Here is a 25,076-nt window from a genome sequence, read left to right on the forward strand (position 1 = left end):
TCCATTTCCAAAATGACCACATCAGTCACAAGCTGGAAGCACTGCAGCACTGCCTCAGCCAAGCGGAAACAGGCTGTGCTGAAGCTAATATGCTTAGGTGACAAACCGCACAATGCTGAAGAGTTGTGGACATCTCTGAAAGAGCAGGCAGATCTGTGGCTGACACCGCCGAACCTACAGCCAGGCATGGTCATCTTTGGCAATGGCGGGAAGCTGGTGGTGGCTCTGAGGCGAGGCGAACTCACACATGTACCATGCCTGGCCCATGTACTTAACCTCATGGTTCAGCGGTTTCTCAAAACCTACCCGGAGCTTCCGGATCTGCTTGTCAAAGTACGCCGCCTGTGTGCCCATGTTAGAAAGTCAATTACAGCTTCCTTCGCCTTTGCCATGCTACAGCAGTATTTGCTGCTTCCTGCTCACCGACTGGTGTGTGATGTACCCACGCATTGGAACTCTAAATTGCAGATATTGGGAATGATTTTTGAGCAGAAGAGGGCAGTTGTTGACTGCCAGCATCAACAAGGCCGTAGGTATTCAGTTCTGACTTCACACATAAGACCTCAGGAGTGGACATAGAAGTCAGACATATGTACCATCCTCCAAAATTTTGAGGACTCCACCAAGATGGTGAGCGATGATAATGCCATAATTAGCATCACCATCCCACTTCTCTGTCTTCTGAAATACTCTCTGCTCACAATCAAAGAGGATGCATTGCAGGCGGAACACGATGATAAGGAACAAGGAACCATACAGGGTGCTTACACACAGCCCAGCCTCATCTCTTTTTAACGTGGATTGGGTGACAATGAGGAAGAGGAGGAGGAAGAACTGGAGCTACTTTCATGCGCTATAGACGGTACTACCTGCACAACTGTCATACCGTCTGTTCAGCGTGGATGGCCTGAGGACAGGGAGGAGGAGGAGGAGGAAAGCATGGTCAGTCATCCTCTGGTTGAGGACACGGAAGTCTTGCCTGTTAGCAGTCTGGCGCGCATGGCTCATTTTATGTTACGCTGCCTTTCCTGTAACCCTCGCATTTTCAAAATTTTGTGTGACAATCGTTACTGGTTGGTGACACTTCTAGACCCATGCTACAAGAGAACTTTCTATCTCTTATTCCTGAGGCGGACAGGTATACAAAAATGGGACAGTACCAGAAGGCCCTTGTTGAGGAACTATTCAAAAAATTCCCATCTGAAAACACTGGTGGCAGAGGTCACAGTTCATTGGACAACCAAGGAGTACAGGCGAGAGAGGCACAACTCCAATCCAGCAGAGGCAGGGGAACACTGTCAAAGTTCTGTGAGAGTTTTCTCAGCCCCTTCCATCGCACAGGCCCTGAGGCGGGGGGTACTCTCACAAGGAGTGCAAGTGTTTGGGAAGATGGTGAGGGAGTACCCTGCCGACTGTACCAACGTCCTCCGTGATTCCTCTGTGTCTTATAATTATTGGGTATTCAAGCCGGACACGTGGCGTGGCTCTCTATGCCTTGGAGGTCCTGGCCTGCCTTGCCGCTAGCGTTTTGTCAGAGCGGGTATTTAGTGCTGCTGGTGAAATTATAACTGATAAGCGCATCCGCCTGTCAACTGAAAATGCTGACAGGCTGACTCTTATAAAAATGAACAAGGGCTGGATTAGGCCAGACTTCTCAACACCACCGAGTGATAGCAGCGAAACATAAACTCAAATCCAGTGTCTTTTTTTGGGAGGTGTATTCCCATGCTCCTCTTCACACCCACACATTGGTATATGCTTCCTGATTTTGTCTATTTGCTCTTGTCCTCCTCCTTCTCCTCATCCTCATCCTCCACCACCATATCACCAGGGTGACCGTGGTCCGTGATGCAACACCCACATAATTTTTTTAAAGGGTGTTTATGATGCCCGTAAAAAAAAATTGATATACAATATGTTCATGTATACCCCCGAGGGGTAAATGTTTGTCTGCCCATAGACTTAGTGCATGGGAATTATACGTATCGGAGACCAGCTCCTTTCTAATGGGAACATTGTTTTAAGAGGCCTGCCTCCAAATTTTTGGCAGCCCTTGCATTCACTGCATAGGCCAAAACTATGGGAGACCCACTTCCTAATTATGGGAACATTTTTTCATGAGGCCCTCTATGTCACTTCCAAGGGGCATTGGAGTGCCTCCCAATTATTGGCAGCCCTTGCATTCACTGCATAGGCCAACACAATGGGAGACCCACTTCCTAATAATGGGAACATTGTTTACAGGAAGCCCTCTGACCTCCACGTCTCTTCCAAGGGGCATCGGAGTGCCTCCAAATTTTTGGCAACCCTTGCATTCACTGCATAGGCAAACACAATGGGAGACACACTTCATTATAATGGGAACATTGTTTTCAGGAGGCCTTCTGACCTCCACGTCTCTGTCAAGGGGCATTGGAATGCCTCCAAATTTTTGTCAACCCTTGAATTCACTGCATAAGCAAACACAATGGGAGTCCCACTTCCTAATAATGGGAACATTGTTTTCTGGAGGCCCTCCTCTAAAGTCTCTTAAAAGGGGTATTGGGGTGTGTCCAAATTTTCAAAGGGGTATTGGGGTGCGTCCAAATTTTGGGCAGCCCTGCCACTCACTAACAGTATAGGAGACCAACTCTTTAGTAATGGGAACAACAAAGCATAGCAGGTTGATGACTCTCTAAGAATAGTTAGGGCCGACTGTTGGTCCTTTAAGAATAGTAAAGGCCGCCTGATGGCCCTAAAAAAATAGGCTTTGTGACTAATTACACTTCCTGGTGAATGTATTTGTCACGTTTGAAACCAATGCAAAAGTGCAAAAACCCATCAAAAACGCTATGTGTGAACATAGCCCAAGGTGTGGAGGAGTATTTTTGTTTTTGGTTATTTATTTTGCCATCTAAACAAGTCATTATCCTGGAAAGGATGTTCCTTAACATATTTCCCAGGAAAATCCATTTTGGTTTCGTTTTTGTATATTTTATTGTGAGTACATAAAAGTGGCACAGTACCTCTGACAACGTTGTTCACAGCTGTGACCTGGGAGTCAGAAATGCTTCTAGGGGTCTTCCCCATGCTGTTCCCATGTCATTTAAGCACTGTTCCCATCGATTTCTGCAATTTCCAGTGCCTCTGCCGACCGCCAGGGGGGGCGCTCAATGCTCAAGTTTCCCATAGACTTACATTGGGCTCGTTGCTTGGGTCGAGCACCCGAGTATTCCAATTTGCTCGACCCGAGCAACGAGCACCCGAGCATTTTAGTGCTCGCCCATCACTAATAAGAACCAACAAACAGATAGGAAGAAAGTACCCTTCATCGGCATGTATAATAAAAGTATAAAAACTTTATTAAACAACCATTACATAGAATAAAATTGGGTAATAGTCATGATACAAGGACATAAGATAGTCTGACAAGCAATCTGAGAGACAAATCATTAATGGTAAACAGTATGGTAACAACCCCACTCCCATTAAGGTAAGAATAGTCAAAACAGTTGAAAAAAGAAAATAATAATATAAAAATATTTTTTCCCCTTTTGAAAAAAAATGTGAAATATCTTCCTCCGTGTGCCAAGTGGCATTGGGTGCAAATAATAAAAATAAGGTCTATAAACAGTAAATAGTAGATTAAACAGCTGAGTATTGACCCAAATTATAGCAATATGTTCAAAATCACATTACATACACTACCGTTCAAAAGTTGGGGTCACCCAGACAATTTTGTGTTTTCCATGAAAACTCATACTTTTATTTATCAGAGTTGCAAAATGAATAGAAAATATAGTCCAGACATTGACAAGGTTAGAAATAACGATTTTTACATGAAAGAATAATTTTCTCCTTCAAACTTTGCTTTCGTCAAAGAATGCTTCCTTTGCAGCAATTACAGCTTTGCAGAGCTTTGGCATTCTAGCTGTTAATTTGCTGAGGTAATCTTGAGAAATTTCACCCCATGCTTCCTGAAGCCCCTCCCACAAGTTGGATTGGCTTGATGGGCACTTTTTGCGTACCATACGGTCAAGCTGCTCCCACAACAGCTCAATGGGGTTGAGATCTGGTGACTACGCTGGCCACCCCATTACAGATAGAATACCAGCTGCCTGCTTCTTCCCTAAATAGTTCATGCATAATTTGAAGGTGTGTTTTGGGTCATTGTTCTGTTGTAGGATGAAATTGGCTCCAATCAAGCGCTGTCCACAGGGTATGGCATGACATTGCAAAATGGAGTGATAGCCTTCCTTATTCAAAATCCCATTTACCTTGTACAAATCTCCCACTTTACCAACACCAAAGCAACCCCAGACCATCACATTACCTCCACCATGCTTGACAGATGGCGATAGGCACTCTTCCAGCATCTTTTCAGTTATTCTACGACTCACAAATGTTCTTCTGTGTGATCCAAACACCTCAAACTTTGATTCATCTGTCCAAAAAACTTTTTTCCAATCTTCCTCTCTCCAATGTCTGTGTTCTTTTGCCCATATTAATCTTTTCCTTTTATTAGCCAGTCTCAGATATGGCTTTTTCTTTGCCACTTTGCCCTGAAGGCCAGCATCCCGTAGTCGCCACTCCACTGTAGACATTGACACTGGCGTTTTGCCTGTACTATTTAATGAAGCTGCCAGTTGAGGAGCTGTGAGGTGTTGATTTCTCAAAGTATAGACTCTAATGTACTTGTGTTGTGGCTCATTTGTGCAGCGGGGCCTCCCAATTCTCTTTCTACTCTGGCTAGAGCCTGTTTGTGCTCTCCTCTGAAGGGAGTAGTACACACCATTGTAGGAAATCTTCAGTTTCTTGGCAAGTTCTTGCATGGAATAGCCTTCATTTCTAAGAACAAGAATAGACTGTCAAGTGTCACATGAAAGTTCTCCCTTTCTGGCTATTTTGAGAGTTTCATAGAACAAACAAATGTAATTCTCCAGATTCTCAACTAGCTCAAAGAAAGGTCAATTTTATAGGTTCTCAAATCAGCCAAACCATTTTCAGCTGGGCTAACATACTTGTGCAAGGGTTTTCTAAGGTTTTCTAAACATCCATTAGCCTTCTTACACAGTTAGCAAGCACAATGTACCATTAAAACACTGGAGTGGTGGTTGTTGGAAATGGGCCTCTATACAGTACAACTATGTAGATATTGCAATAAAAACAAGACGTTTGCAGCTAAAATAGTCATTTATAGTGTTGAGCGAGCATGCTCGACACTGCTCGGTACTCGCCCGAGCATCTCGCTATTCGGGGTGTTCGGCAAGCACCGAGCATTTCCTGGTTACTCGGGCGGGAGCTCGGATCTCTGCCCTGCATGTTTGGCGCTCTTTACAGAGCCAATGAACATGCAGGGATTGCCAGCCAGTCACTGTAATGCCACAGCCATGTTGTTTGTAGGCATTACAGTGATTGGCTGGCCGCACAGCGTCACCTCGAGTATTTAAACCGGGCGCCGCCATCTTGGACACAGTCGCCCGGGATCAAACAGTGTAGGGAGAGTGCAGCTGAGTTAGGAAGAGATATATAGTGTGAAATAGGTAGTGTAGGGTCTCTAAAGCCTGCCAAATCAAACAAACAGTCCTTCTCAGGACTAATATCCATCCCAGATATCAGGCAGGCAGGCTGTATAGGAGACGCAGTGGTTATACCAACAAACAGTGCATTACAGTCCTGTGTGCTCCTGCTGGTCAAATTGCTAGACTTATTCCCCGGTGTCAGGGGCCGGGAAAAATCCTTTTTTTTCATCTAAATCCTGTATTTTTTTTCCTAAGTCAGGCAGTAAAAATACGTGTCTTATTAGCCTTTTGGTATTCCCCCCCCCCCCCAAAAAAAAAATTGAGTTTGTCTGTAACTGTTCAGACACCAATATATGTGTTTAAAAGATTCTGGTGTAGGCCACATAACTATAACTGTGGTTTTGCTGTTCCACGGTTCAAATCTCTGTATTATCCAGCTTTTGGCCTTTTTTCCGTAAAACAAAACAGTAATAGTGTCTCCCTGACTGTTCAGACACAAATATATCTGTTTAAAAGATTCCGGTGTGGGCCAGATAACTAGAACTTTGGTTTTGCAGTTCCACAGTTCAAATCTCAGTATTATCCAGCTTTTGGCCTTTTTTTACGTAAAAAAAAAAATAGTGTCTCCCTGACTGTTCAGACACAAATATATCTGTTTTAAAGATTCTGGTGTAGGCAAGATAACTAGAAATTTGGTTTTGCAGTTCCACGGATCAAATCTCAGTATTATCCAGCTTTTGGTCTTTTTTCCGTAAAAAATAACAGTAATAGTATCTCCCTGACTGTTCAGACACAAATATATCTGTTTAAAAGATTCTGGTGTAGGCCAGATAACTAGAACTTTGGTTTTGCAGTTCCACAGTTCAAATCTCTGTATTATCCAGCTGTTGGCCTTTTTTCCATAGAAAAAAAAAGGTGTCTCCCTGACTGTTCAGACACACATTTATCTGTTTAAAATATTCTGGTGTAGGCCAGATAACTAGAACTTTGGTTTTGCATTTCCACGGTTCAAATCTCAGTATTATCCAGCTTTTGGCCTTTTTTCCGTTAAAAAAAAAACAGGAAAAGTGTCTCCCTGACTGTTCAGACACAAATATATCTGTTTAAAAGATTCTGGTGTAGGCCAGATAACTAAAACTGTGGTTTTGCAGTTCCACAGTTCAAATCTCTGTATTATCCAGCTTTTGGCCTTTTTTCCGTAAATAAAAACAGTAATAGTGTCTCCCTGACTGTTCAGACACAAATATATCTGTGTAAAAGATTCTGGTGTAGGCCAGATAACTAGAATTGTGGTTTTGCAGTTCCAGGGTTCAAATCTCAGTATTATCCAGCTTTTGGCCTTTTCTCCGTAAAAAAAAAAAAAATAGTGTCTCCCTGACTTGTGAGACAAAATTAAATCTGTTTAAAAGATTCTGGTGTAGGCCAGATAACTAGAGCTTTGGTTTTGCAGTTCCACGGTTCAAATCTCAGTATTATCCAGCTTTTGGCCTTTTTTTCCGTAAAAAAAAAACAGTAATAGTGTTTCCCTGACTGTTCAGACACAAATATATCTGTTTAAAAGAATCTGGTGTAGGCCAGATAACTATTACTTTGGTTTTGCAGTTCCACGATTCAACCCTCAGTTTTATCCAGCTGTTGGCCTTTTTTCCATAAAAAAAACCAGTAATAGTGTCTCCCTGACTGTTTAGACACAAATATATCTGTTTAAAAGATTCTGGTGTAGGCCAGATAACTAGAACTTTGGTTTTGTAGTTCCACGGATAAAATCTCAGTATTATCCAGCTTTTGGCCTTTTTTCCGTAAACAAAAAAAAATAGTATCTCCCTGACTTGCGAGACAAAATTAAATCTGTTTAAAATATTCTGGTGTAGGTCAGATAATTATTACTTTGGTTTTGCAGTTCCACAGTTCAAATCTCAATATTATCCAACTTTTGGGCTTTTTCCGTAAAAAAAAACTGTAATAGTGTCTCCCTGACTGTTCAGACACAAATATATCTGTTTAAAAGATTCTGGTGTAGGCCAGATAACTAGAACTGTGTTTTTTCAGTTCCAAGGTTCAAATCTCAGTATTATCCAGCTTTTGGCCTTTTTTCCGTAAAAAAAAAAAAAATAGTGTCTCCCTGACTTGTGAGACAAAATTAAATCTGTTTAAAAGATTCTGGTGTAGGCCAGTTAACTAGAACTTTGGTTTTGCAGTTCCACGGTTCAACACTCAGTTTTATCCAGCTGTTGGCCTTTTTTCCATAAAAAAAAACAGTAATAGTGTCTCCCTGACTGTTTAGACACAAATATATCTGTTTAAAAGATTCTGGTGTAGGCCAGATAACTAGAACTGTGGTTTTGTAGTTCCACGGATAAAATCTCAGTATTATCCAGCTTTTGGCCTTTTTTCCGTAAACAAAAAAAACAATAATAGTGTTTCCCTGTCTGTTCAGACACAAATATATCTGTTTAAAAGATTCTGGTGTAGGCCAGATAACTAGAACTGTGGTTTTGCAGTTTCACGGTTGAAATCTCAGTATTATCCAGCTTTTGGCCTTTTTTCCATAAAAAAAAAAAAAAGTAGTGTCTCACTGACTGTTCAGACACAAATATATCTGTTTAAAAGATCTGGTGTAGGCCAGATATCTAGAACTTTGGTTTTGTAGTCCCAGGTTTCAAATCTCTGTACTATCCAGCTTTTGGCCTTTTTTTCCATAAAAAAAAATGGTGTCTCCCTGACTGTTCAGAAACAAATATATCTGTTTAAAAGATTCTGGTGTAGGTCAGATAACTATTACTCTGGTTTTGCAGTTCCACAGTTCAAATCTCAATATTATCCAACTTTTGGGCTTTTTCCATAAAAAAAAACAGTAATAGTGTCTCCCTGACTGTTAAGACACAAATATATCTGCTTAAATGATTCTGGTGTAGGCCACATAACTAGAACTTTGGTTTTGCAGTTCCAGGGTTCAAATCTCAGTATTATCCAGCTTTTGGGCTTTTTTCCATAAAAAAAAAAGTAATAGTGTCTCCCTGACTATTTTGACACAAATATATCTGTTTAAAAGATTCTGGTGTAGGCCAGATAACTAGAACTTTGGTTTTGCAGTTCTGTGGTTCAAATCTCAGTATTATCCAGCTTTTGGCCTTTTTTCCATAGAAAAAAAAAAAGGTGTCTCCCTGACTGTTCAGACACACATTTATCAGTTTAAAATTTTCTGGTGTAGGCCAGATAACTAGAACTTTGGTTTTGCAGTTCCACGGTTCAAATCTCAGTATTATCCAGCTTTTCGCCTTTTTTCTGTAAAAACAAAACAGTAATAGTGTCTCCCTGACTGTTCAGACACAAATATATCTGTTTAAAAGATTCTGGTGTAGGCCAGATAACTAGAACTGTGGTTTTGCAGTTCCAAGGTTCAAATCTCAGTATTATCCAGCTTTTGGCCTTTTTTCCGTAAAAAAAAAAAAATAGTATCTCCCTGACTTGCGAGACAAAATTAAATCTGTTTAAAATATTCTGGTGTAGGTCAGATAACTATTACTTTGGTTTTGCAGTTCCACAGTTCAAATCTCAATATTATCCAACTTTTGGGCTTTTTCCGTAAAAAAAAACAGTAATAGTGTCTCCCTGACTGTTAAGACACAAATATATCTGTTTAAATGATTCTGGTGTAGGCCAGATAACTAGAACTCTGGTTTTGCAGTTCCACGGTTCAAATCTGAGTATTATCCAGCTTTTGGCCTTTTTACCATAGAAAAAAAAAAGGTGTCTCCCTGACTGTTCAGACACACATTTATCTGTTTAAAATATTCTGGTGTAGGCCAGATAACTAGAAGTTTGGTTTTGCAGTTCCACGGTTCAAATCTCAGTATTATCCAGCTTTTGGCCTTTTTTCCGTTAAAAAAAAAACTGTAATAGTGTCTCCCTGACTGTTCAGACACAAATATATCTGTTACTTACCGGGGACGTATTAGTACGCATATCTGCGTACCGCCGGTTCAGTGAGGGCTCCGGCGCTGAGCCCTCACTGAACCGAGCACATGTCAGCTGATTCTTACAGCTGACATGTGCCCGCAACAGCCGCGGGTGGAATCGCGATCCACCCGCGGCTGTTAACCAGTTAAATGCTGCTGTCAATCTCCGACAGCAGCATTTAACGCGCGCTTCCGGGTAGCGCGTCATAAGCCCCGCCCACCGGCGACCCCGTCACGTGATCGCGGGTCGCCGATGGGCGTGCATGACAACCCAGGGTCTGCAGCAGACGCCTGTGGTTGTCATGATCTTGTCGCTATGAGCGCCACCTAGTGGTCGGCGCTCATAGCACAGGACCATTTCTGCTGCATGCAGGGGATCTGCTGGTCCCCTGTATGTAGCAGAGGCGATCGGACAGTTGCTGCTTCTAGTCTCCTATGGAGACTATAGAAGCATGCAAAAAGTAAAAAAAAAAAGTTTTTAAAAATATAAAAAAAAATAAAAAAATATAAAAGTTTAAATCACCCCCCTTTCGCCCCATTCAAAATAAAATATATAAAAAAAAAACCCACATACACATATTTGGTATCGCCGCGTTCAGAATCGCCCGATCTATCAAAATAAAAAAAGAATTATTCCGATCGGTAAACGGCGTAGCGAGAAAAAAATTCTAAACGCCAGAATTACGTTTTTTGGTCGCCGCAAAATTGCAATAAAATGCAATAACGGGCGATCAAAACATCGGATCTACCCCAAATGTTATCAATAAAAACGTCAGCCCGGCGCGCAAAAAATAAGCCCTCATCCAGCCCCAGATCCCGAAAAATGGAGACGCTATAGGTCTTAGAAAATGGCGCTATTTTTTTATTTTTTTTTTTACCAAATTTTGGAGATTTTTTTCACCACTTAAATATAAAAGAACCTATACATGTTTGGTGTCTATGAACTCGTAATGACCTGTAGAATAAGATGGGCAGGTCAGTTTTAGCATTCAGTGAACATGGTAAAAAAAATAAATAAAAAACAACTGGGGTATTGCACTTTTTTTGCAATTTTACCGCACTTGGAATTTTTTTCCTGTTTTCCCGTACAGGATATGATAAAACTAGTAATGGCGTTGAAAAGTACAACTCGTCCCGCAAAAAATAAGCCCTCACATGGCCATATTGACCAAAAAATAAAAACGCTATGGCTCTGGGAACAAGGGGAGCAAAAACGAAAATGCAAAAACGAAAAATGCTCCGGGGCTTAAGGGGTTAAAAGATTCTGGTGTAGGCCAGATAACTAGAACTGTGGTTTTTCAGTTCCAAGGTTCAAATCTCAGTATTATCCAGCTTTTGGCATTTTTTCCGTAAAAAAAAAAAAAATAGTGTCTCCCTGACTTGTGAGACAAAATTAAATCTGTTTAAAAGATTCTGGTGCAGGCCAGTTAACTAGAACTTTGGTTTTGCAGTTCCACGGTTCAACACTCAGTTTTATCCAGCTGTTGGCCTTTTTTCCATAAAAAAAAACAGTAATAGTGTCTCCCTGACTGTTTAGACACAAATATATCTGTTTAAAAGATTCTGGTGTAGGCCAGATAACTAGAACTTTGGTTTTGCAGTTCCACGGATAAAATCTCAGTATTATCCAGCTTTTGGCTTTTTTTCCGTAAACAAAAAAAACAATAATAGTGTTTCCCTGTCTGTTCAGACACAAATATATCTGTTTAAAAGATTCTGGTGTAGGCCAGATAACTAGAACTGTGGTTTTGCAGTTCCACAGTTGAAATCTCAGTATTATCCAGCTTTTGGCCTTTTTTCCGTAAAAAAAAAAATAGTGTCTCACTGACTGTTCAGACACAAATATATCTGTTTAAACGATCTGGTGTAGGCCAGATATCTAGAACTTTGGTTTTGTAGTCCCAGGTTTCAAATCTCTGCATTATCCAGCTTTTGGCCTTTTTTTCCATAAAAAAAAAAATGGTGTCTCCCTGCCTGTTCAGAAACAAATATATCTGTTTAAAAGATTCTGGTGTAGGCCAGATTACTAGAACTTTGGTTTTGCAGTTCCACAGTTCAAATCTCAATATTATACAACTTTTGGGCTTTTTCCGTAAAAAAAAAACAGTAATAGTGTCTAGAGATGAGCGTTGTTCTACTCGAACTGTTCGCCAATCTCAAATTCGAGCTGTTTTGGGCGGTGTTCGAGCCGTTCGGCGAACACGAACGATTTGAGAAAAATTCGGCTGTTCGAGGTTATGTTCGATAACTGTTCGTGCACCAAAATCATAACTGGATTTTTTCTCAGTAATGATGAAAATTAATGTTAATACGCAGTTTGAGTGTACAGCGGGGTGGGGGAGGGGCAGGGGATGGATCTCTGCAGGAATAATGAAGATCTCCATTTTTTTTTCTCTTTCCCACATTTGCAGTGCGGAGGTGCAGTCTGTCAGCCTATCAGCAGTGCACACACGGAGCGAACTGCTGTTTTTCACACAAGCAAGGGCATGTGTCATTGGCAGTGTATGTCACATGTCCTTGCCCTATAAGACCAAGCCATTTTCCCCGTCGCCACCATTTTCTCACTGCTGCAGCTGCGTGTTAGACGGCACCGCTGTTGCTGTGTGCACTATACCTTGTTAATTTCAAGCCAATTTTCGCACAAATCTACAGATAGCTTGGGAGTAGGGAATAGTTGTGATTGCAGTCCTTTTAAGGACTAGGTTACAGCATTTCCTACGACTTTTATCAGGCAGGTCTGTGCTCTTAAATAGATAGATTGTGGGAGTAAAGACTAATTGTAATTGCAGTCCTTTTCAGGACTAGGTTACATCAGTTCCTATCAGTTTTTGCCAGGCAGGTCTGTGCCAGTGCTGTGCAAGTTTTTTTCACAGCATTTGGCTGAATCTAGCAAAGCTAATCCTTTTTGGCCTATTGCAGAGGGTGTTAGTCAGTGGAGTAGCCTATCTGGGTTGCAAGATATACCACCTGTGTATAGAATACCAATTTTTTTACTGCACCTAGTGAAGTAAAATCTTTTGGGCATAGCATCATTCTATTAGTCCATCTATACTGACCTCCATCAGGTTGCAAATTTAATATAATTTTTTTCTGCATCTAGCTCTGAAAAAATATTTGGGCTTCTAGCAGTGTGTGGGACTTGTTCTATTAGTCCATCTATACTGACCTCCATCAGGTTGCAAACTGAATATAATTTTTTTCTGCATCTAGCTCTGAAAAAATATTTGGCCTTCTAGCAATGTGTGGGACTTTCTCTATTAGTCCATCTATACTGACCTCCATCAGGTTGCAAATTAAAAATAATTTTTATCTGCATCTAGCTCTGAAAAAATATTTGGCCTTCTAGCAGTGTGTGGGACTTTCTCTATTAGTCCATCTATACTGACCTCCATCAGGTTGCAAATTAAAAATAATTTTTATCTGCATCTACCTCTGAAAAAATATTTGGGCTTCTAGCTGTGTGTGGGACTTGTTCTATTAGTCCATCTATACTGACCTCCATCAGGTTGCAAACTGAATATAATTTTTTTCTGCATCTAGCTCTGAAAAAATATTTGGCCTTCTAGTAGTGTGTGGGACTTTCTCTATTAGTCCATCTATACTGACCTCCATCAGGTTGCAAATTAAAAATAATTTTTATCTGCATCTAGCTCAGAAAAAATATTTGGCCTTCTAGCAGTGTGTGGGACTTTCTCTATTAGTCCATCTATACTGACCTCCATCAGGTTGCAAATTAAAAATAATTTTTATCTGCATCTAGCTCTGAAAAAATATTTGGCCTTCTAGCAGTGTGTGGGACTTTCTCTATTAGTCCATCTATACTGACCTCCATCAGGTTGCAAATTAAAAATATTTTTTTTCTACATCTACCTCTGAAAAAATATTGGGCTTCTAGCTGTGTGTGGGACTTGTTCTATTAATCTATCTATACAGACCTCCATCAGGTTGCAAACTGAATATAATTTTTTTCTGCATCTACCTCTGAAAAAATATTTGGGCTTCTAGCTGTGTGTGGGACTTGTTCTATTAGTCCATCTATACTGACCTCCATCAGGTTGCAAACTGAATATAATTTTTTTCTGCATCTAGCTCTGAAAAAATATTTGGCCTTCTAGCAGTGTGTGGGACTTGTTCTATTTGTCCACCTATACTGACCTCCATCAGGTTGCAAATTCAAAATAATTTTTTGTCTGCATCTAGCTCTGAAAAAATATTTGGCCTTCTAGCAGTGTGTTGGACTTTCTCTATTAGTCCATCTATACTGACCTCCATCAGGTTGCAAACTGAATATATTTTTTTTCTGCATCTACCTCTGAAAAAATATTTGGGCTTCTAGCTGTGTGTGGGACTTGTTCTATTAGTCCATCTATACTGACCTCCATCAGGTTGCAAATCGAATATAATTTTTTTCTGCATCTAACCCAAGCCAATAGTTTTGGCCTAATACCACAGTTTGGCCACTCAGCTCTGCTCGGTTCCCATCCATTGTTTTTTTGTGCAAACAACTCCAGAGTTGTGAACTAGTTAACCACCAAAATGAGTGGAAAAAGGCCTGCTGCTGGTGGAAAGGGGAATAGGCGTGTTGGGAAGGGGAAAAAAGGTTGTGTCCGTGGGGTAGGTGTTAAAGCAACAGTAACATCTGCAGAAGAAAGACCATCTTCCAGCCAAACTAAAATGTCTACTTCTTTTAGCGGACAATGTGATAAGATCCCTTTCTTACGGCCACGCCAATCGCTACAAATTCCAGATGAGGCACAAAAACAGCAGGTGCTTCAACGGATATCAAGTGCTCCTTTAAGTGGGCCCTCCTCCACATCAACTTCAACATCACAAATACTCCAGTCCTCAAAGGTTTCACCCCAATCGCACTTGCTTCCTCACAGCTCCCAAATCTCCAGCTGCCCGTCTGAGTATGAGGTAGAACAGATGGTTGAGTCTGCAGAGCTGTTTACTCATACTATAGCCTGGGAATCAGAGGTCGACTCCAGCGCTTCTGTGAATCCAGATGAGGAAATGATCTGCACTGATGCCAAGAATCTTTATGAGTCGGATCCAGGACCAGACGCAGAAGGTTCTGACCATAATGTAGACCCTCATTCCCAAACTGTAACTCCTGTTGGTGGAGACAATGAGGAAGACGATGATGAGACTCAAATACCTGATTGGAGCGACAACTTTAGTTTTTTGTCAGGGCAGGAACAGGTTGGCTCTGAGGACGACGGCTGTGATAACGCACAGGGTGATGATGATGAGGTTGGAGATCCCACTTACTGTCAACCCACAGTCAGCCAAGAGATGAGGTCAGCAGAGGAGGTGGAGGAAGATGCTAGTGACGACGAGGTCAGGTTGCGCCTTCCTGGACAGAGACGTAGTACTGGAAGCACGTCAACAACTGCATCCTCAAACACAACTCTGCCTCTCACCACAAGTCGAGGTGGCTCTTCAGGTCGCATGGGTGCTAAGCCTTGCATAGCCTGGGCATTTTTTCAGATCGATAAAGATGACCCAACTCGTGTTATCTGTAACATTTGTCAGCAAAAGCTAAGTAGAGGCCAAAAAATACATAGTTTGAGTACTTCATGCATGAACCGGCATATGGACATGAAGCATAAGTTGCAGTGGGAAGCTCAGTGTGCTACAATGCGGCCTAGCCGGCCGGGCCAACCGCCGTCTGCCATATCTTGTGCATCCGCGGCCTCTTCATCCTCTGTGACTGGGGGGACAGCAGTCACACCTGTTTTCGGGCGTAGACCTGCCACCTCTTTACCCGCAACAGCCAGCGTGATTGGCAGGTCACCATTTTCTTTGGAGGAGGTAACACCAGCTGGTGTTGAGCGCTGTCTGACATCGATAGCACCACCTTTGGATCAAGGCAACCTAACATGTCCGCCTGCATCTTCCTCATAGACCGGCAGTTTGCTGGGGACACCCTTATCAACCCCGTCTAAGCACAATAGCCAGCCCTCGGTCCCTCAGATGTGGACAAGTAAAAGACCATTTCCTCCTAGCCATGAGAAAGCTAAGAGGTTGAATTTCACCATTTGCAAGCTCTTGGCTACAGAAATGCTGCCTTTCCGCCTGGTGGACACAGAGGATTTTTGAGACCTTATGTCCGTCGCAGTGCCCCAGTACCAGATGCCCAGTCGGCACTACTTCTCAAAGAAAGGTGTGCCTGCGCTCCACCAGCATGTCGCACACAACATCACCGCTTCTTTGAGAAACTCTGTGTGTGACAGGGTGCATTTCACCACAGACACTTGGACGAGTAGGCATGGACAGGGGCGTTACATGTCGCTGACTGGGCACTGGGTAACTATGGTGACAGGAGGACAAGGGGCTGCTGTCCAAGTCTTGCCGTCCCCACGAGTTGTGCGTCAATCCTCTTTATGTCAAAGTTCTTCCACTGCTTCTGCCTCCTCAACCTCCTCTCGGTCTTCCACCTGCACCCAAAGCCTGTCTGGTCATGCCACAAGCTTTCTAACTGCGCAGAAGGAATCCTGCACACCTCCTTACTATGCTGGCAGTAGGGCTCAACGTCATCAGGTGGTTTTTACTTTGAAATGTCTGGGAAATGTGAGTCACACAGCTGAGGAGTTGTGGTCAGCTCTGGAGAACCAATTTCATGAATGGTTGTCTCCACTGGACCTGAAACCAGGGAAGGCCGTGTGCGACAATGCTGCAAACCTGGGTGCGGCCCTTCGCCGGGGCAATGTCACACACGTGCCTTGTATGGCTCACGTGTTGAACCTGGTTGTCCAGCAATTTTTAGCCCACTATCCCAGACTAGATGGCCTTCTGCAGAGGGCACTGTCGCTGTGTGCTCACTTCCGCCGTTCGCATCCCGCAGCTCAGCGACTTACATCTCTACAGAAGTCGTTGGGCCTGCCACTTCACCGGCTAAAATGCGATGTACCTACCCGGTGGAATTCAACTCTGCACATGTTGCAGCGACTGTGGCAGCACCGACAAGCCCTGGTGCAATACGTTCTGACGTATAGCCTGGGCCAACGAGATCCAGAGGGGGGGCAAATCACGCTGGAGGAGTGGTCTCAGATCAGGGACCTATGCACCCTTCTGCACAGTTTTGAAATGGCGACGAAGATGTTTAGTGCTGACGATGCCATTATCAGCATGACTATTCCGGTGATTTACATGCTGGAGCACATGTTAAACAGAATTCGGAGTCAGGTGGTGGCACAAGAGGAGGTGGAGGAAGTAGAGGAGGAGGAGTTGTATGCGGAAGGGCTAACATCTGCAAGGTCCAGACGGTCGGCAGCACCAAGGCGGCAGGCATGTGAGGGTGGGGGTGATGGTTTTACCAGGGCGCATGGTAGCAGCCAAACTAGTGAGGAAGGTGCAGGAGCCCAGGAAGAAGTGGAGGACGAACTGATGGAAGACTCATCAGATGAGGGAGACCTTGATCACATTTCTGTTGTGCGAGGTTTGGGGGGAGAGGACAGAGGAAGGAAGCATGATTGTTACCTCGCCACCAACAAAACAGGGACTTGGTGCTCCTGAATGCGCAACACACATGAGTGCCTTCTTGCTGCACTACCTGCAACATGACCCTCGAATTGTGAGAATTAGAAATAATCCTGACTACTGGGTTGCCACACTGTTAGATCCCCGGTACAAAAGTAAATTTGCAGAAATTATTCCTGCCATAGAAAGGGATGCACACATGCAGGAGTATCAGCAGAGACTGTTGCAGAATCTTACATGTGCTTTTCCACAAAACACCAGTGGTGCACGTAGTGAATCTCACAGTTCCAACTTGCCAACCGTGGGACCGTCAAGTGTTCAGCACTCAAACCGTAACAGAACCACAGTATCTGCTGGTAACATCAATTTTGCGGAATCATTTCACCACTTTTTTAGCCCATCCTTTGCAAGGCCACAGGAGACAAGAAGTCTGACACATAGTCAACGCCTAGAGACGATGGTACAGGAGTATCTCCAAGTAAACAATGAAGCCATGACTGTGTCACTGGACCCTTGCTCTTTTTGGGCTTCCAATCTGGATAAATGGCCGGAGCTAGCCACTTACGCCTTGGAGATCTTGTCATGCCCCGCAGCCAGCGTTCTGTCTGAACGTGTCTTCAGCGCTGCTGGAGGTGTGCTGACAGATAAGCGCACGCGGCTCTCCACTGATAATGTAGACAGACTCACGTTCATAAAGATGAACAAATCATGGATCCGAAACGACTTTTCTACCCCTGTGTCATCCTGGGGAGAGTAAAAGCTTGATGATTGGTTAAAATCACCCTACCAACCGTTTTAAGCTTTCAAATTACTAATCATGTTTATCTGTATCTTGGCTGGAAAATAATTTGGGCTTTGTAGCAGTGTGTAGCACTGATTCTATTAGGCCATCTATAATAAGCTCCACTAGATTTAAAATTACTAATCATGTTTATCTGTATCTTGGCTGGAAAATAATTTATGCTTTGTAGCAGTGTGCAGCACTGATCCTATTTGGCCATCTATACTAGCTCCACCAGATTTAAAATTAATAAAAATTTTTAGCTGCATCTAGCCCGGAAAATAATTTTGGGGCTCCGAGATGCGCAAGACACATAAGTGCCTTCTTGCTGCACTACCTGCAACATGACCCTCATATTGTCAGAATTCGAAGTAATCATGACTACTGGGTTGCCATACTCTTAGATCCCCCAAACTTTTCGATCAACCTTTTCATTTTAATAAAGACCAAAAAAATTGTCATTTTTGAAATTATAAGCATTAGCAGGTTATTAGAAACTGAAATCAAACAGTTTTCAACTCAAAACTTTATTCTAGGTGATGTTACATTTTCACATAGGACCCCTTGTTCGAAAGGAGCTTCTGAACTCTCTCATCCATTGAATTTGTCAGGTTTTGGATGGTTTCTGCTTCAATTGTTTTGCATGAGGACAGAATACCCTCCCAGAGCTGTTGCTTAGATGTGAACTGCCTCCCGCCATCATAGACACTCCTTTTGATGATGCTCCAGAGGTTCTGAATGGGGTAGAGGTCAGGGGAGCATTGGGGTCACACCATAAGTTTGTCCCCTTTTATGCCCATATCAGCCAGAGATGCAGATGTTTTATGTGCAGCATGAGATGGTGCATTATCATGCAAAAAAATGATCTTGCTGTGAAATACACGGTTCTTCTTCTTGAACCATGGCAGGAAGTGCTGTTTGAGAAAATCCACATACATTATGGAGTTCATCTTTAGCGCCTTCAGGGATCCTAAAGGGGCCGACAATCTCTCTCCCCATGATTCCAGCCCAAAACATTACTCCACCTCCTCCTTGTTGGCGCTGTAGCCGTGTTTGCGTGGGGTGTCCATCAACCAGCCATCCTCCACTCCATCCATCTGGACCATCGAGCGCTGCATGGCACTCATCCGTGAACAAAACTGTTTTGAAATCAGTCTTCATGTAATGTTTAGCCCACTGGAGCCGTTTCTGCATGTGTGAAGTGGATAGAGGAGGTCGACAGGATGGCGTATGCACAGCTGCAAACCTCTGAAGGACCCTGCATCTTGTTGTTCGGGGGACGTTGGAGGCACCAGCAGCTTCAAAAACTTGTCTGCTGCTATGACAAGGCTTTTTTGCCGCTGCTCTTTTAACCTGACGTAATTGCCTGTAGGAAAGAGTCCTCAATTTGCCCTTATCAGCACGCACACGTGTGTACTGTGAATCAGCTACATACTTCTTGATTGCCAAGACACTTCATCCTGATCATCGCACAATGTTGATTGTAGTCATGCCTTGACCTAAACACTCCACAATTTGTTTCTTCTCAGCAGCCAACACATCCTTTTTCTTTCCCATTTTGGCAGAAAATTTAGGCTGCTTAATAATGTGAGACAGCCTTCTTAAGTAGTCTTGCCTTTCATTGGACACACCTGCCAAACTAATTAGCACAGGTGTCTGCAATTGCTTACAGTGATATAAAGATCCCTGACACACATCACCATCAATGAGTTTAGCTGACAAACAAACAAATTCTTCCCTTATCACTCCTAAACACTTTTTGCATAATAATTTGGAACACAGTGTACATGTGCTTTTCCACAAAACACCAGTGGTTCACGTAGTGAATCTTACAGTTCTAACTTGCCAACCGTGGTCTGTATGGAGTTGTTCAATAAAGGGCCCAAAATTAAGATAACATAGATGGGAGAGGTCTCTATGAATAGGAATTCCTAAGTATTTGATACCCTGTGAGGGCCAGGCAAAGGGAAAGTTGGACTGGATGGAATCCTATATAGATTTGGGGAGGGAGACATCGAGGGCCTCAGACTTCGCTGCATTGATTTTAAAATTTGACCATGTAACAAAGTGATCTATTTCAGCCATAACAGCATGGATGGATATATGTGATTGAGTGATATATACTAGGACATCATCAGCAAATAGAGAGCACTTGTACTCGGTGCCTCCCACCTCAATCCACCTAATATTGGGGTTATGGCGAATTGATGAGAGCAGGTGCTCCGTCACTAGGATGTATAAGAGAGGGGACAGAGGACATCCCTGCCTTGTCCCATTGGTGATTGTGAAAGGTGATGAAAATGTTCTGATGCACCCCCTGGGCCTTGGGACACCCGGAGCCGGACCCTTTTTGGTGGATGCTGGTGGTTGTAGTCTTCGTAGCGGCGACCCGGTTCCGTGGCTCAGGGTGGTCAAACCAGTGGCGGAACTATTTATGTGGTTTTGATGTTTAAATGTCCGACTACGCCACCCGTGGATTGCGGTCAGAGTGAACCGCCGCTGCAGGGCAGACCGCTGAGGCTGGTGTTGTGGGTGCAGCAGAGCGTAGCATAACACCCCAAGGGAGGAGTATAGCCTCAGGGCAGTGTATGCGGAGGATGGGGGTGATGGTGCAGGGCAGCAGCAGTAACAACACCGAGTCAGTGATGCAGTCCAGGGCCTTTACTCACAGTTCTTATTATCCAGACCACGTCTGCAGGTAACGGCTGCCCAGGTCGTACTGTGCTCACCAGGTGAGGGGCTCAGACAACTCCCAGATAACTTTGGAGCGCTTCACAGGACCCGCTTTGTGTGTCCTTTGTCTGGCCTTTCTTACCAACCCTTCTGTCCGGCTGCCTCGGGCCTCCTCTTGGTAAACTTGGCGCCAGTTTCCCTGACCCTATGTGGTGCCTTCCTAGCAGGTGTAGCGAGGGGCTGCACCACATAAAATGTCACAGCCTCCGGTTTCTAGCTGAGGGTCGTTTCCTGCCTCCACTAGTTTCGGGGACCGGTCCCCCCCTTTGGCCTGACCCCTCCACGCAGGTGGATTCGGGCGTGCGGTGGCGACTCGCCCGTCCGCACCCCTGGGATCCCTTCATTCCTCGTTCCTGGAGCCTTCTCCGCTCCTCTTCCTTCCTTCTCCCTCTTCCAGGCCTGGGCCTCTGTTACTAGGCCCGCCTCCGGAGCAGAGCTCATGCAGAGCCCCTGCTACCTGCCACTTCTGCTCAGACTTCTCTGCACTGAACTAAGATGGTGCCCACCTTTTATACTCCCTTCTCAATGCACCCAGGAACTGCTTCCTCCCTGCTCCTGCACTACAGGGTTCACCTTCCTCAGTGTTCCCTCCCCCCACTCCAGCCAGGGACAGGGACTGTCATGCCCATCTCAGAGGCATATTGGTCGCCCTGCCCCTCGGCAATGTGGTGTAATGCATGCAGGTGTCGGGTCCTGATCCACACTCCATCCTTACCTGAGAGTGAGATATCACACCTCTGGGTGAGGTGCAATACCTCTGTAGCAACCGAGCCCTCAGGGTGCTACAGTTCCATTTATCTTCAGCCTAGGTGACGTATTGTGATACAGGGCCGTGATTTTGGCTCTAAAATGGTCCCCTAGACCCCTACCCCAAGCTTTTTAAGAGAATCATATATGGCGTGCCAGGAGACTCTATGGAATGCTTTCTCAGCATCCAACGAGAGTATCTAATTACAAATTTTTAACTGCATCTAGCCCAGAAAATACTTTGTGCCAAGTAGCAGTGTCTGCTAGTCAGCGGATTATCCCGGCTGTTAAGCAAGCTACACCACCTGTAGTTTGGACACTTAATTTTTTCAAAGGAAATGCTTCGGGACCACGGGATACTCAGTGAAGAGCATCAGGAGGCACCCCAAGGCATAGGGGCTGGGACTGGCAGTAGGATGCCTTGCGGTGGACAGCCGAGCTCGATCCTTATAAAAGCTTTTTAACTGCAGCAGCTTTAGTGGACGCTACTGGAGCTGGAATTACGCGGCTGCTGGCATGAGACTTGCCCTCCAATAGATCCTTGTAAATGGATTTAAAGTGTATTCATTCAAATTAGAGAGACAATTTAAATTAAAAAGCTTAGAGCTGCCTCCACCACAGGGGGGCTCGCTTGACCCACCAGCGGACAGGCACCAGTATTGGGAGAGGGGGGCTGGCCATTAGGGTTCACCGCGGCTCTGGCACAAACCCGGCGACACGGAGGTGGCACGGGCAGGAGCGGACTGAACGTGTCGGCTTCTCACTTTTTGGATTTTAGAAGGGCATGACATGCCTATATCTGTGTCTCCCCCTCCTTTTACTCCTCCACCTCTTTTCTTTTCTCATGACTATATGTACTTGTCACTTTTCCATGTGTTAGTTGTGTCTTCTGAGTAGTTTGTCAGCTTTTGGACACCTTTGAAGGTGTTTTCTATGTGTTTCTATGTGTTTTTGTTTGCCTGCCATTGGTTTTAACGGTGTTCGAAGGTGTTCGACGAACAGTTCGACGAACACACGGGTGTTCGACGAACCGAACCGAACTTGAACACTACGGGGGTGGCTCAACACTAATAATGTCTCCCTGACTGTTAAGACACATAACTAGAACTTTGGTTTTGCAGTTCCAGGGTTCAAATCACTGTATTGTCCAGCTTTTGGCCTTTTTTCCATAAAAAAAAACAGTAATAGTGTCTCCCTGACTGTTCAGACACAAATATATCTGTTTAAAAGATTCTGGTGTAGGCCAGATAACTAGGACTTTGGTTTTGCAGTTCCACGGTTCAAATCACAGTTTTATCCAGCTTTTGGCTTTTTTTCCATAAAATAAAACAGTAATAGTGTCTCCCTGACTGTTCAGACACAAATATATCTGTTTAAATGATTCTGGTGTAGGCCAGAGAAATAGAACTGTGGTTTTCCTCTTCCACGGTTCTAATCTCCTTTTTATTACCCTTTTTCCATTAATAGTGCTAGTGTAAGCTATTTTACTTCATTTACAATGGTCAAGGCGCATGGCAAGGGATGTGGAATTGGACGTTCTGGTGATGGTGCGTGTAGAGGATGGGGCCGTGGCCAAAGTGAAATTGTGCCACAACCAACAGCCACATCTTCTCGCTCCCACTTCTTGATCGAATTACTAGGGCAGCACACTACAACACCAGTATTGCGAACTGATCAGTGTTAACAGGTTATTAATTGGATAGCAGATAATACTTCCAGTTACCTGGGCGCCACCACCTTTGGTCTGTCTTCCACACGGTTAAGTTTTAGTAGCTGTGAGTCTCGACCGCATACTCCTCCTCACCCTGATGCGCCTTCCTCCCACCATGCCGAGTGTCATCAGACAGCAACTGATCCCACACTTGGACACTCTGAAGAGCTGTTCACTGGTCCATTTCCATATTTGTGCCCCTCACCTGCTCCGCTTGAAGTGGCGGAAGAGGAGATCCCATGTAGCAATGCCCAAATATTTGAACAGCCACGGCCAGGGGAAGTTGACGCTGGCAATTTGTCACAAGAGGTGGACGATGACGAGACACAATTGCCACGAAGTGAGGAGGAGTATCGTGGTGCGCAAGTGGAAGAGGAGGAGGTGGTGGATGATCTAGTAACTGACTCAACGTGGCAGGAGGACACGCAGAGCGAGGCCAGTAGCACACAGGGGGAGGGAGGCAGAGTACCCCAACAGGCAGGAAGAAGCAGTGTAGTGGCCGCACACAGAAGGCGGGCAACAGTTCCCCATAACACCAACACGAGGGACGTTGCCAGTACAACCGGTAGGTCTTCCAAAGTCTGGAATATTTTTAAAGACTATGCTGATAACCCCAAAAAGGCCATTTGTACCACCTGGCAGGCCAGCATCAGCAGGGGTGACAAAACTACCAGCCTGACTACCACCAGCATGATAAGGCACATGTCAGCAAAGCACCCAACTTTGTGGGGCAAACCCCAGGGTCCACGACCAGTGTCAGCAGGTGTCACCACTGCTTCTTCCGCTGTTGTGCGTGTAAGAGAACCCCCTGTTGTGCATGCAACGCAATCCCCTGTCCATACTGCATGCAAAGCTGCCCCCTCCTCTCAGTCTTCAACTTGTTATGGCAGTTTCTCAAGAAACAGCATCAACGTCCACGTCCACTTCCCACCGCAGCGTTCAATTGTCCATATCCCAGACCTTTGAACGAAAGCGCAAATTTGCAGCCAATGCCCCACAGGCCACAGTCCTAAATTCGCACATTTCACGACTGCTTGCGTTGGAAATGCTGCCTTTTAGGCTGGTGGAGACGGAATCCTTCCGTAACTTTATGGCGGTGGCCATCCCTCGGTACTCGGTCCCCAGCTGGCACTATTTTGCCCGGTGTGCCATCCCCACACTACACAAGCACGTGTCCCAAAACATCTGCCATGCCCTCAACAATGCAGTTACTGGGAGAGTCCACCTGACAACGAACACGTGGACAAGTGCTTGTGGGCAGGAACGGTACATCTTTCTGACGGCACACTGGGTAAACATAGTCGAAGCCGGGACCCAGTCGGACCTTTCGGACGGAATACATCCTACCCACACCGACGATTGCGGGCCCTATGTCAGTCAGAGTTACCCCCACAGTGTACAGCTCCTATGCATCATCCTCCTCCTCCTCCTCATATTCAGCCTCCATCTCAGATATCGCCACATCAGTCACAAGCTGGAAGCACTGCAGTACTGCCTCAGCCAAGCGGTAACAGGCTGTGCTGAAACTCATAAGCTTAGGTGATAAACCTCACACTGCTTGTGAGTTGTGGAAAGCTGTGAAAGAGCAGGCAAATCTGTGGTTGAGACCACTGAATCTACATCCAGGCGTGGTCATGTGTGACAATGGCCGTAACCTGGTGGCGGCTCTGAGGTGAGGCGAGATCACACACGTACCATGCCTGGCTCATGTGCTTAACCTCGTGGTTCAGCGGTTTCTTAAATCGTACACCGAGTTGCCAGATCTGCTCGTCAAAGTACGCCACCAGTCAGCTCATTTTCGGAAGTCGGCTACAGCTTCCACCGCCCTTGCAGTGTTGCAGCAGCGTTTGCAGCTTCCGGCACACCAACTGGTGTGTGATGTCCCCACTTGTTGGAACTCTACCCTCCACATGTTGCAAAGGATTTGTGAGCAGAAGAGAGCAGTTGTGGAGTACCAGCTGCAACAAGGCCGTGGATATTCAGGTTAGACTCCACACATAAGACCTCAGGAGTGGACCTCGATGTCTGACATATGTACCATCCTGACAAACTTTGAGGAGTCTACCAAGATGGTGAGTGGCGATGATGCCATCATTAGCGTCAGCATCCCACTTGTCTGTCTTTTGCAATGCTCTCTGCAGAGAATTAAAGAGGAGGCATTG

This window comes from Phyllobates terribilis, unplaced genomic scaffold, assembly GCF_046119375.1.
Source record: "Phyllobates terribilis strain yellow unplaced genomic scaffold, ASM4611937v1 Scaffold_1__5_contigs__length_1240528914, whole genome shotgun sequence".
In the NCBI taxonomy this organism is placed as follows: domain Eukaryota; kingdom Metazoa; phylum Chordata; class Amphibia; order Anura; family Dendrobatidae; genus Phyllobates; species Phyllobates terribilis.